A 10,298-nucleotide genomic window follows, 5' to 3' on the forward strand; every position below is an offset into this window, starting at 1 on the left:
TCCGCATAGAACAGAAAGAGAAAGGGGGCAAGAGGACAACCCTGTCTGATCGATCGTGTGAGCATGAAGCGCTCACCTCTAACTCCTGCCAAAAGCACTTGACTGTGAGCCTGTCTGTACAAAGCTGACACCCCTCTGATCCAAGCATCTGAGAAGCCCATCCTGCGCAGAGTGCCCTCTAGAAAGTCCCAGTCAACTCTGTCATATGCCTTCTCAAAGTCGAGAAGCAGAATCACAAGGTTCTCCCCACGTAGCCGTGCCAGGGCAGAAGCCTCCCAGAAAGTGAAGATGTTGTCAAGGATACTGCGTTCCTTGACAAAATCTGTCTGAGTCCCATGTATAAGGCTCTCCAAAAGTGGCTGAATCCTCAAACTCAGAGCCTTGGCAAGAATTTTGTAGGCTGAGTTGAGGATGGTGATGGGGCGCCACTGTTGAATCTCATCCAAGGAGCCACCCTCCTTTGGAATGAGGTAAATCAGGCCCTCATTCATGCTATCCGGCATCACTCCTGTGTGCAGAATGTACTAAAAGGCACTACAAAGATCTAGGCCAAGCAGGTCCCAGTACTCCAAGAAGAAGCTGGGAGTCATCCCATCCTCACATGGACAACTACCACGAGGGAGGGCCCTAAGAGCCGTGTGCAGCTCCTCCAGTTGAAGAGGCATCTCTAGCCTCTGGCGCATCTCCTCAGTCACAAGACAAGGCATCTATGCCCAAACCTGCTCCCTGCATGCATCCTACCGCTCTGACTGGGGCTCAGCCGACAGTAACTCACGGTAAAAGTTAGTAGCAACTGCACGCATATCCTCGGGCTCACAAACAATTGACCCATCGGGTCTCCTCAACTGATTGACCTTGGCATGCGAGTGCTGAGGTCCCATTGTCTCAAAAAAAGCACCCGTCACTCTGTCACCCACCTGAGTCCTGTGAGATGCCTGCCCGTGAAAGGCAAACTCATGACGCCTCTCCTCTGTGTAAGCAAGCTCCTGTCGAGCCTGCTGTAACTTCTCCTCCAACCATGGACTGTCTGGATGCTGCTCTTGCATCCTCTGTAGTGAAGCAATGCCTCGTCTGAGACGCTGCTCCTCCTCTCTCGCTGCAGCCCGTCGAGCCAGAGACTCCTGGAGAAAAAAGTGGCTAAGTTGAGCTAGGCCTAAGGCCACTCTGTCTGCAGGTAGAGCCTGGCTGTCCATGCCCTCTGTCTAGAGAGCCTCTACCCTCTCTCTGAGGGCTGAGTCCAACAAGACCCGCTCTGGGATGCGAAGCATCGTGCTCCCACTCCTCTGCCTGTCTGCCACTGTGAGGATCACTGGTGCATGGTCCGAGAAGGATGTCCCTGCTAGGATGCCCACTGATCCCCCCAAGTCACTGAAGTGGTCACTAGTGTAGAAGCGATCTATCCACGATAGATTCACTCCTCCCACTCTGCGGTCCGATCTAGAGAAGGCAAGACTCGCTGGAGGCCTCACAAAGGCAGAGTGCTGTCATGTATCCAAGACCCTCAAAGTCATACACAACCTCTCCCAAGCTGCTAACTTGACTCCATGCACAGTAGCATGGCTGCCTCCAATCCTGTCAGAAGGGTCCTCCAACATGTTGAAGTCCCCTCCTACACACCAATGGTCAGCCTGTGGCAAAGACTCAACAATCTGTGACCAAAACTCTATACGAGCACTCGCCACATTGGACGCATAGATGTTCAGGAAGCCCACAAGGCCACCCTGAACCTGCATAGTAATCCACTGAGCCCTGCCTGGCACAATAATCCCTCTGCCCACAATGGCCTGCTATAATGAGTCTGCAATAGTAATACATACCCCACCCTGGATGCCTCCAGGTCCAAAAGCAGCTGACCAAAAGGTATCATATCGTCCACGCAAAATCTGACCACATCGCCGAATGCGGCTCTCAAACAGATGGTGCTCCTGAAGCATAAGGAGATCAATCTCTCCTCCCACAAGGCAACGCTGAAGCTCCTGACGCAATCGGCCCCGTTGTCGTTGAAATTGGGGCCCACCTAGTCCCTGCACGTTCCACGAGACGATCCTCATGGGGAGCGAGAGAGAACAGATGCTACCGCAGCAGCAAGACGCGCTATCTTCGAGGCTGTCTTGGATGGGGAGTAATCTGCATCCGAGCGTCCTCTAGATAGGCGAGACTGCAGTGAGTGCCTAGCCCAAGCCCAAGCAGAGCGAGCCGTGCGTAAAGCAACCTCCTCTGTCCAGGAGTCCTCATGAATGTATACATAGCAAGGCAAACATTGCGTATCAGCAAAAAAGTACACCACAATGTGACTACATCTTGTTGAGTCTGGGGGTGTCACCGCAAACTTGGCCAGTGGCCACAAAGTCTACAGCAAATCTGTAACTCCAAGTTCTCCCATGTGGTGAGAGAACTCAAGAACCTGTGTATGCAACCATCCCACCACTGAGTCGAGGGACCACTCTGTCTCGGCCCTACCACAAAGGGGGAAGGAGAAACCAACTGCTGAGTCCAAGGCCTCTGTCCCCCTAGTGGTGAGGAACAAAGCATGGATCCTGAAGCAGGTTGCCTCGTGGTTTGCTGCGGAATCGCCGAGAAAGCGAGTGAACCCATAGTCGAAGAAATCCCAGCGGCGTCGGAGGTCAATGCTCGTCATACCACGAGGGATAGCTGCAAGGGAAGATGTTTGAATCTGCAGAGGGGGCCGCAAGAAGGGCTGACCCTCTCTCGCTAGGCGACTCGTGGCAAAGGCAATGCCGAGAGATCTCCTAGCCGCCGGCGAGGGACCAGTCTCCTGAGTCGACTGTGGAACTGGAGCTGAAGGAGGGGGAGAAGGAGCTGGGGGGGCGGAGGGGAAGAGGAGCGGGGTGGGGTGACAGAGGTAGAGGGGCAAGGAGGGGATTGGACGGGAGCAGAGGGCGTGGGGGAGGATGAGGAGGAGGAGGGGAACTCTGAAAGGGGGGGCGGCTGGAGAGGGTGAAGCGGAGGTGGAGGCTGGTGTAAGGGGCTCCTCCTGCTCAAGAGGACCAAAGAGGTTCCCCGTGGGAACCCACTGCTGCTGAGTAGGCACCTGAGGGCCACTCTGAGTGCCAGGCTGTTGTTGTGGCCCCTGGCATCGACGGCCACGGGCCTGCTGCCATCCCTCCTCCGCTGGAGCCCCAGGCTCGGAGGGTGGCTCTGAATCTGTGCGTTGTGCCGCTGGCCGTGGCTGCGGCCCAGCCTCGACAGGCTGGGGCTAAGGCTGAGCTGCAGGTCGTGGCCTCCTCTGTGGACAGGCCTTCGCTAGGTGGCCTATCTGTCTGCAAATGAAGCACTGGTTTGGGAGGCCCGAGTACTCCTCTGTCTAAACCAACCCTCACTCACCCGAGGTAGAAGGATGACCTTCGGGAGTGTGTGGGTATCTCTGACCAAAACTCGCACTGAGGGGATGCCAGCCGCCTTTGCTGCTACTGATGTTGCCGTATGAGGTGTCTCCAAGACAGTCCCGATGGCGGAGCCAATCCTGGAAAGAAGTGGTAGGTACTCCCTCCGTAAACCCGGAAAGCAGACTGAGATGGGGATGTCTGCCTACTCTACTAGCCCATCCAAAGTCGGGTCAAAACCATGTCGCCACTGTCGAAAGTGGGCGCGTGATGCTCGGATGGCCAGTGGACTCATAGCTATGACCTTGGAAGCCATCTCGGAGGTCTCGAACTCGATCTGGTAGTACCCCCGTCCGAGAATCTGGACATCCAAGATCTTGCCCACCTCTACGAGAAGGCAGGCCTGGAGAAGGTCTCGCAGCTCTCCTCTGCTAGGACGGGTGCCGAGAACTTTGCAAATGACCGAAGTCGCCTGCAAACGCTCTACCTCAGCGGCTAGGCTCGCTTGCTCTGTTGGCGATAGAGCAAGTTGAATGGTGGGCTCAGCGGGGTTGGGCGAGGGGGCTTCTGGCGAGTCCCTCTGTGGCGAAGCTGGAGACTCCATCAGTTTCTATTGCTATGTCGTAAGAAGAGGTCGACGGGCGAACGCTGCAATCAGGCGCAGGAGACACTGCCCCAAACACGAAGCAATGCCGAGGAGACCGAGCTGCAACGGATGACGAGGAGAAACCGAGGCGAGGGGGGGGGGGGGGGGGGGGGGGGGGTAGGGGAAAGGCTGGCGGGAGCGGGAGGAGGGGGTGGGGTAGGGGAAGGCTGGTGGGCTGCGCGCGGGACGCGCTGAGCAGGTGGGGGGACAGGAGGGCAGGCTGCGCACAGCTCAGGATGGGGCTGTGCACAACAGGGCAGCGAGAGGGGCAGAAGGGGCAGTGTGCGCGTAGGGAAGAAGGGGCGGGCAGGCAGTGGGGCTGCGCACAGCAGAGCAGTGGGTGGGGGGGTGTGGAAGCTGGAGCGCGATGGCGAGGGAGAGGACAACAGCAGCGAGCCTTTTCTGTTCTCTAGTAATTCGAAAATTTCTAAATCTTCTTCTAGTTCCAGAAACTTAAGCAAAGACAAATTTATACATCTATAATGGCAGATAACAAACATAACTATTGCACTCAAACAAACCATGAAAAATCATTATTAGCAATTATAAATATCCACCAACATGAATCATGGAAAGTAGTATACCAGGAGGTATGGAGTTGCTCATTTCGTCGAAGCAGATGTCCTCAGCCATGTGGATGGAAATCCATATAAGTCCTACCTAACACATCCAAAAAACAAGCACTATACCTCTAGGAGGCATGTCAGTGTGAAAAAATTAAAACTACTAGAAAACAAACTCAAAACACAATCCAGACCCCTAACCTACCTATCTGTCATCCCTTTTAGAATCAAGGAAAGAGGATATTATATAAACCGGGTGGCCACCCTAAGGCTACGCCTCTATCCTCATCATCTAGATAAACGAAATCATTTTCCGTGAGGCCATAGTCTTCCTCGGTCTCTATTATTTCTTCGTCATCATCCTCTTGTGCAAGCGTGTTAATCAAGAACCTCGCGATGCGTGGATACTCATCTTGTGCAAAAGAATAAGCATGTGCCACCGAAGAAACATTCGCTACTGGGTAGGGATCACTAGTTATCCATAGACATATCGGCCATTCTAACTCCTCAAAATTTCGCTCACGCGCAAGTCTCTCTACCAAATCCCATTCGCAAGAATACTAGTACAGGGTAGCATACGTGAAACACTTGAGAAAAAGAAAAAGAGTACCTTTCATAAAAAATAGAAGCACATGTCTCTGGTGAACTAGCCATCTCTGAGAATACAGATAGATTTGGTTAGGTCTTTAAAACATGAGTTGTTTTTGTGTGCTACTTGATGTGACATGGTGAATTTAGACTTATGTGTAGGATCTGATATGGTGCTCTCTCGTTGCTAGTCACTCTTGCTATTTTACTTTAAAAAAAAGAAAAAAAAAATCTTTTTTTGTTTGTTTGCTAGAACTAGTATAAGGCTTTATATATACATTCGCTAGGATTGGAGATTGAGAGGTCAGGGAGAAAGGTTGAGAGGGAAGCAAGTGAATGATGGATGTCAACAAACACTCCCCCCTTCCTTGGGTAGATCATACCTTTTGGAATGATGTCGTCACCTTTTGAAACCAATTGTTCCAAGTTGTTATGGGTGAAAGCTTTAACCAATAGTTTTCGATCGCCTTATGCGTTTCATCTAGTTGCAAGGGTGGTAAGGTACTCTCCCATGATTTTATTTGCAACATCGTTGTAGGTGGTGAACTTACAACGGGAGGTGTAAACTCTTTCTTGCTTGTATGGATATGTACAATGGTAGGTGGAGGTTGTGTCGAAGCTTCTATTTCTGTATAGGAACTACATGAAGAGCAAAAAGCTTCATTTGCTTTCCCTGTTCCTGAGCTAAGTGGAACAAATTGTTCTTTCTTTGGTACCCAAACTAGCTTTGGAGTAGGTGTGTCGCATTCTATGATTTTTTCCTTTCCACGATCTTCAATTTGTTTTGAAGCCACAGGATTGAGCTCACATGGGCCCGGTGACAAGTAAGAGCACAATTTACGTTCTGGCACCCATATTTGATCATTTCCTTCATAGTAGCCTTGGGCTTCCAATAGTTTTTTAGGAATCCAACGCAACATTTCTTTACATTTCTTGGGGCGAATGGGACGTCTCTTACCAGGCTGCTGTCTTTTAGCATTGGCTATGGTTGCTAAAGAATCTTTAGGGACCCACTTGTATGTTTTCTTTCTTTTTTTGGGATGGGTCTTGTGTGTCTCAAGCTTTATTTCAGCTACATCAGTTGAAGCTCTAGAGACTTGGGCTATGGGGACATATGGTTCAACCTCTTGGACATGCAATGTTTTGGGTTTTATTTCCTTAAGAGGCAATATCTCAGGGACTATGGCTTGCGTGGCAGGGCTAAGAGTTGGTTTTTGTGTTGTGACACCCCCAGTCCCCCAATCAATAGTGCATTTGGTGGCTATCATCCATGTGCGTCCTAGGTTTATATTACCCTCCATAGTTCCAGTAGGCATGACCAAAAAGTCTTGAGCTACAACCCCATTGTCATAACTGACAGAAGTGTGCCAGATTCCAAAAACCGTAGTTTTTTTCTTGTTGACACCCTTGACTTGGATAATACTCTCAGATAGAGGTGGCTTCCCTAACTGACACCACACCCCATATGATAGCAGATTATATTTAGCACCCGTGTCCAATAAGGCGTTATATAGCACTTTTCCATAGACACTATTTAACTCAATAGGGTATCGTAGAGGCGTGTCAGAGTCCAACCAATCATCCTCTATTTCAACGTGGAATGCATGTGTAACTCCAAGGTTAGCCTCTCGCTGGCATCTTATGCGTTGTTGGCGCTCTTTTGCCTCAGCTTGAGCTTGTATCTTTTTCAATTCTGTTTGAGCCTTGGCTGTCTTTTTCGTATGGATGGCACGTAGCTCCTCTTGGCTTAAAGGATCATAGTATCTTTTAAATTTTCTCCCATTGAGGAATCCAATGGTTTCAACTCCATCAAGAGTCTCCACACGAATGGTTCCTTGTGGGGTGATCTCACATACTCTATATGGTCCTTTTCCCGCATATTTCAACTTTTTCTTTTCGTTACGCACTCCATACATAAGGACTTTATCACCAACATTGATATTTTTGTTCTTTAGATGACGGTCAAACAATTTCTTCCTCCTATCTTTCTCCACAAGTGCATTTTGCACAGCTAATTGCCTCTCTTCATCTAGCCTTTCAAGGATATATAATCGCTCAACTAAAGGGTTACCATCCCAACCTTCTTGAGAAGCTACTCGAAGACTAGGAACGACAAACTTCCATGGCATAACCGCTTCTTGGTCATACACCATCTTAAACGGTGTGCAATTAATGGCAACTTTGTACACAGTACGATAAGCCCATAAAGCTGAAGTTAACTTTAAATCCCAATCTGTGCGATGAGCTTCCACCGTTTTGGTCAAGATAGAGATGAAGGTTTTATTGGTGCTCTTAGCTTGGCCATTTGCTTGCGGATAATAAGGTGTGGACTTATGGTGAGCTATCATGAAGTGAGTAGCGAGTTCTTTGATTACTCCATTTATAAAATGAGTACCATTGTCACTCACAATCTCAAAGGGACAACAAAATCTTGTAATAATGTTCTCAAAGAGAAACTTGGCAGTTGACCTCGCATCATCCTTTCGTGTCGCCCTGGCTTCCGCCCACTTTGTTACATAGTCAGTGGCAACGATAATATATCGAGATTGAGTGCTACAAGCTGCCGGACTAATTGGGCCTACAAAGTCCAAACCCCATTTTTCAAATGGTTGAGTCACTTTAATAGGATGTAAGGGCATCCTATCCTTTCGTTGAGTGATCTTGTAACGTTGGCATTCATCACATCCTTTTGCAAAAAGTGATGCATCCTTAAATAAGGTTGGCCACCAATAGCCTGATTGCAACACCTTTCTAGCTGTTAGTCCCCCCGAGAAATGTCCTCCGGCTATACCCATGTGGGCTTCTTACAGTATGTACAAATACTTATCCTCACGGGCACAACGTCTTAGAATATCGTCCTTCCCTAGCCTGTAGAGAGTTCCTGCAATGAGAGAGTAAGGTTCACATTCTTTTAACAGTTTTCGAGCTATGTCCTTACGAAGCTCTTTGGGTGGAAAACCATTAATTAGAAAGTTCACAATCTTCTCACTCCATTCAGGTACGGTTTCGACTAGAAATAGAGAAGTATCGGGTAATTCATCATCGACTCCAGTAGGGGCTTCACCATTGGGTATGCGAGACAAATGATCCGCCATGACATGTCTTTTACCAGGTCTCACCACAATGGTAAAATCAAACTCAAGGAGAATTAGCAACCATCATGTAATTCTTCCTGTGGAACAAGGTTTATTTACGAGATACAACAAGGCTTGATGATCAACATAGAAAACAAACTTGTTGGCCAGAAGGTAGTAGCGAAATTTCTTCACTGCATAAATCATACCTAACCCTTCTCGCTCTGTAGTGGTGTAGTTTCTCTCGGCATCATTCAATTGACGACTTGCAAAGCTGATGGGGTAGTCCAATTTATGTTCTCCTGGTTGAGCTAGAACACACCCAATAGCAAAGTTCGACGCATCAATATGCACATGGAAAATTACATTCCAATCGGGCACTCGTAGAATAGGAGCGCTAGTCAAGGTCTTTTTCAATGACTCATAAGCATAGTCACACTCCGCAGTCCAGTGGAACTCAATAAGAAGCTTGTACAAAGGACGAGCTATCTCGGCAAAGTTTAAAATAAACCGTCGGTAATAACCAACATGGCCCATGAATCTTTAAACTCCCTTATAGTTTGTAGGTGGTGGCAATTCAGCAATGGCTTTAATTTTGCTCTCATTTGTGGAAATCCCATTTTTGGACACTATATGCCCTAAAATGACTCCATGTTTAACCCAAAATTGGCATTTGAAAGGATTTAAGGAGATGTGATACAATCTGCACTTCTCAAACACTTTTCGTAAGCATGATAGATGTTCTTTCCAAGAGGAATAAACACAAAGGTCATCTAAGAAAGCTTCGCAAAACTCCCTCAAATATTCTCTAAAAGCAGTGTTTATTAATCTTTGAAAAGTAGCAAGGGCATGGTTAAGACAAAGGCCATAATACGGAATGCAAACACTCCAAATTCGGTTATAAAGGCTGTTTTAGCTTGGTCCTCTAGCGCAATTGTGATTTGATTGTAGCCAGAGTACCCATCTAAAAAGCTATAAGCTTCCTTCCCTGCAACTCTTTCAAGCACACGTTCCGAATATGGCAAGGGGTAATGGTCCCTCCTAGTGGCGGAATTGACCTTCTTGAGATCTACGCACACTCTGAGTTTCCCATTCTTTTTTGGCACAATCACTATTGGAGACACCCATTCTGAGTACTCAATAGGGCATATGAATCCGCATTCTACAAGTTTTTCAATCTCTTCTTGAACGATCTTTGCATATTTAGGATTCATTGGGTAGGGTTGTTGCTGAACTGGTTTAGCCATGCTATTCATGGGGATTGTGTGTTGCACCACGGAAGGTGGAACACCTTTCATATCATGATATGTCCAAGCAAATATATCCCTAAATTCCTTGAGAAGTTCTTTCAGTACACACTCCTCAGTCGCTGTCAGATCTTGGGCAATGAAGACATGTTTAGACTCTTCTCCTCGGTTTGCTAACTCTATTTCCTTAACTATCGCTGGACCATCATAGACTCCATTGCTCCCATCGATAGGTTTTCTTTGGGCCTTTGTATACACAACCTTACATTCCTCTGTGGTATAGGATTTGAAATGTTCACGTGCAGAGTGTAAGTCTGTGGGGTCCTGTTGTTCTGTGGACTGTGATTTAACTTTTGATTCCTTTTGTTGTTGAGCTAACTCTCGATTTTGTCATCTCCTTACGGTACGGCTCAACCTTGGCTTCTCTGTAGCCTCTAGTTGTGCGATGTCAATGGGTTGTGGACTACACCACATAACGCTTTGAAGGTATTCACCCCAGTTATCTACCAACTTTCGATGAGCATCACATGCCCCTATATAATTAAGCCATTCTGCGATAGATTTCTTTTCATTTATTCTAGCACGCACATTTGCTCGATACCGTCGCCTCTTATATCTCTTACTCTTCTTGTTTAATTCTCGATTACGGTCAATTTCTAGTGAAGACTCACTAGATGAATCACTACTTGTGTCTTCTGCTCCCTTGGATAGATTATCATCTAGGTTACCACTGGGCCCTGAATGGTTTGTCCCCACATTTGCACTAAGATTCAACTCAGATTCTTCGTCCTCATAGTCAATTTCAACTAATGATTCTGATCCCAAATCGTGTGGGC

The sequence above is a fragment of the Adiantum capillus-veneris genome, chromosome 16 (assembly GCF_014529385.1).
Source record: "Adiantum capillus-veneris isolate H3 chromosome 16, ASM1452938v2, whole genome shotgun sequence".
Taxonomy (NCBI): domain Eukaryota; kingdom Viridiplantae; phylum Streptophyta; class Polypodiopsida; order Polypodiales; family Pteridaceae; genus Adiantum; species Adiantum capillus-veneris.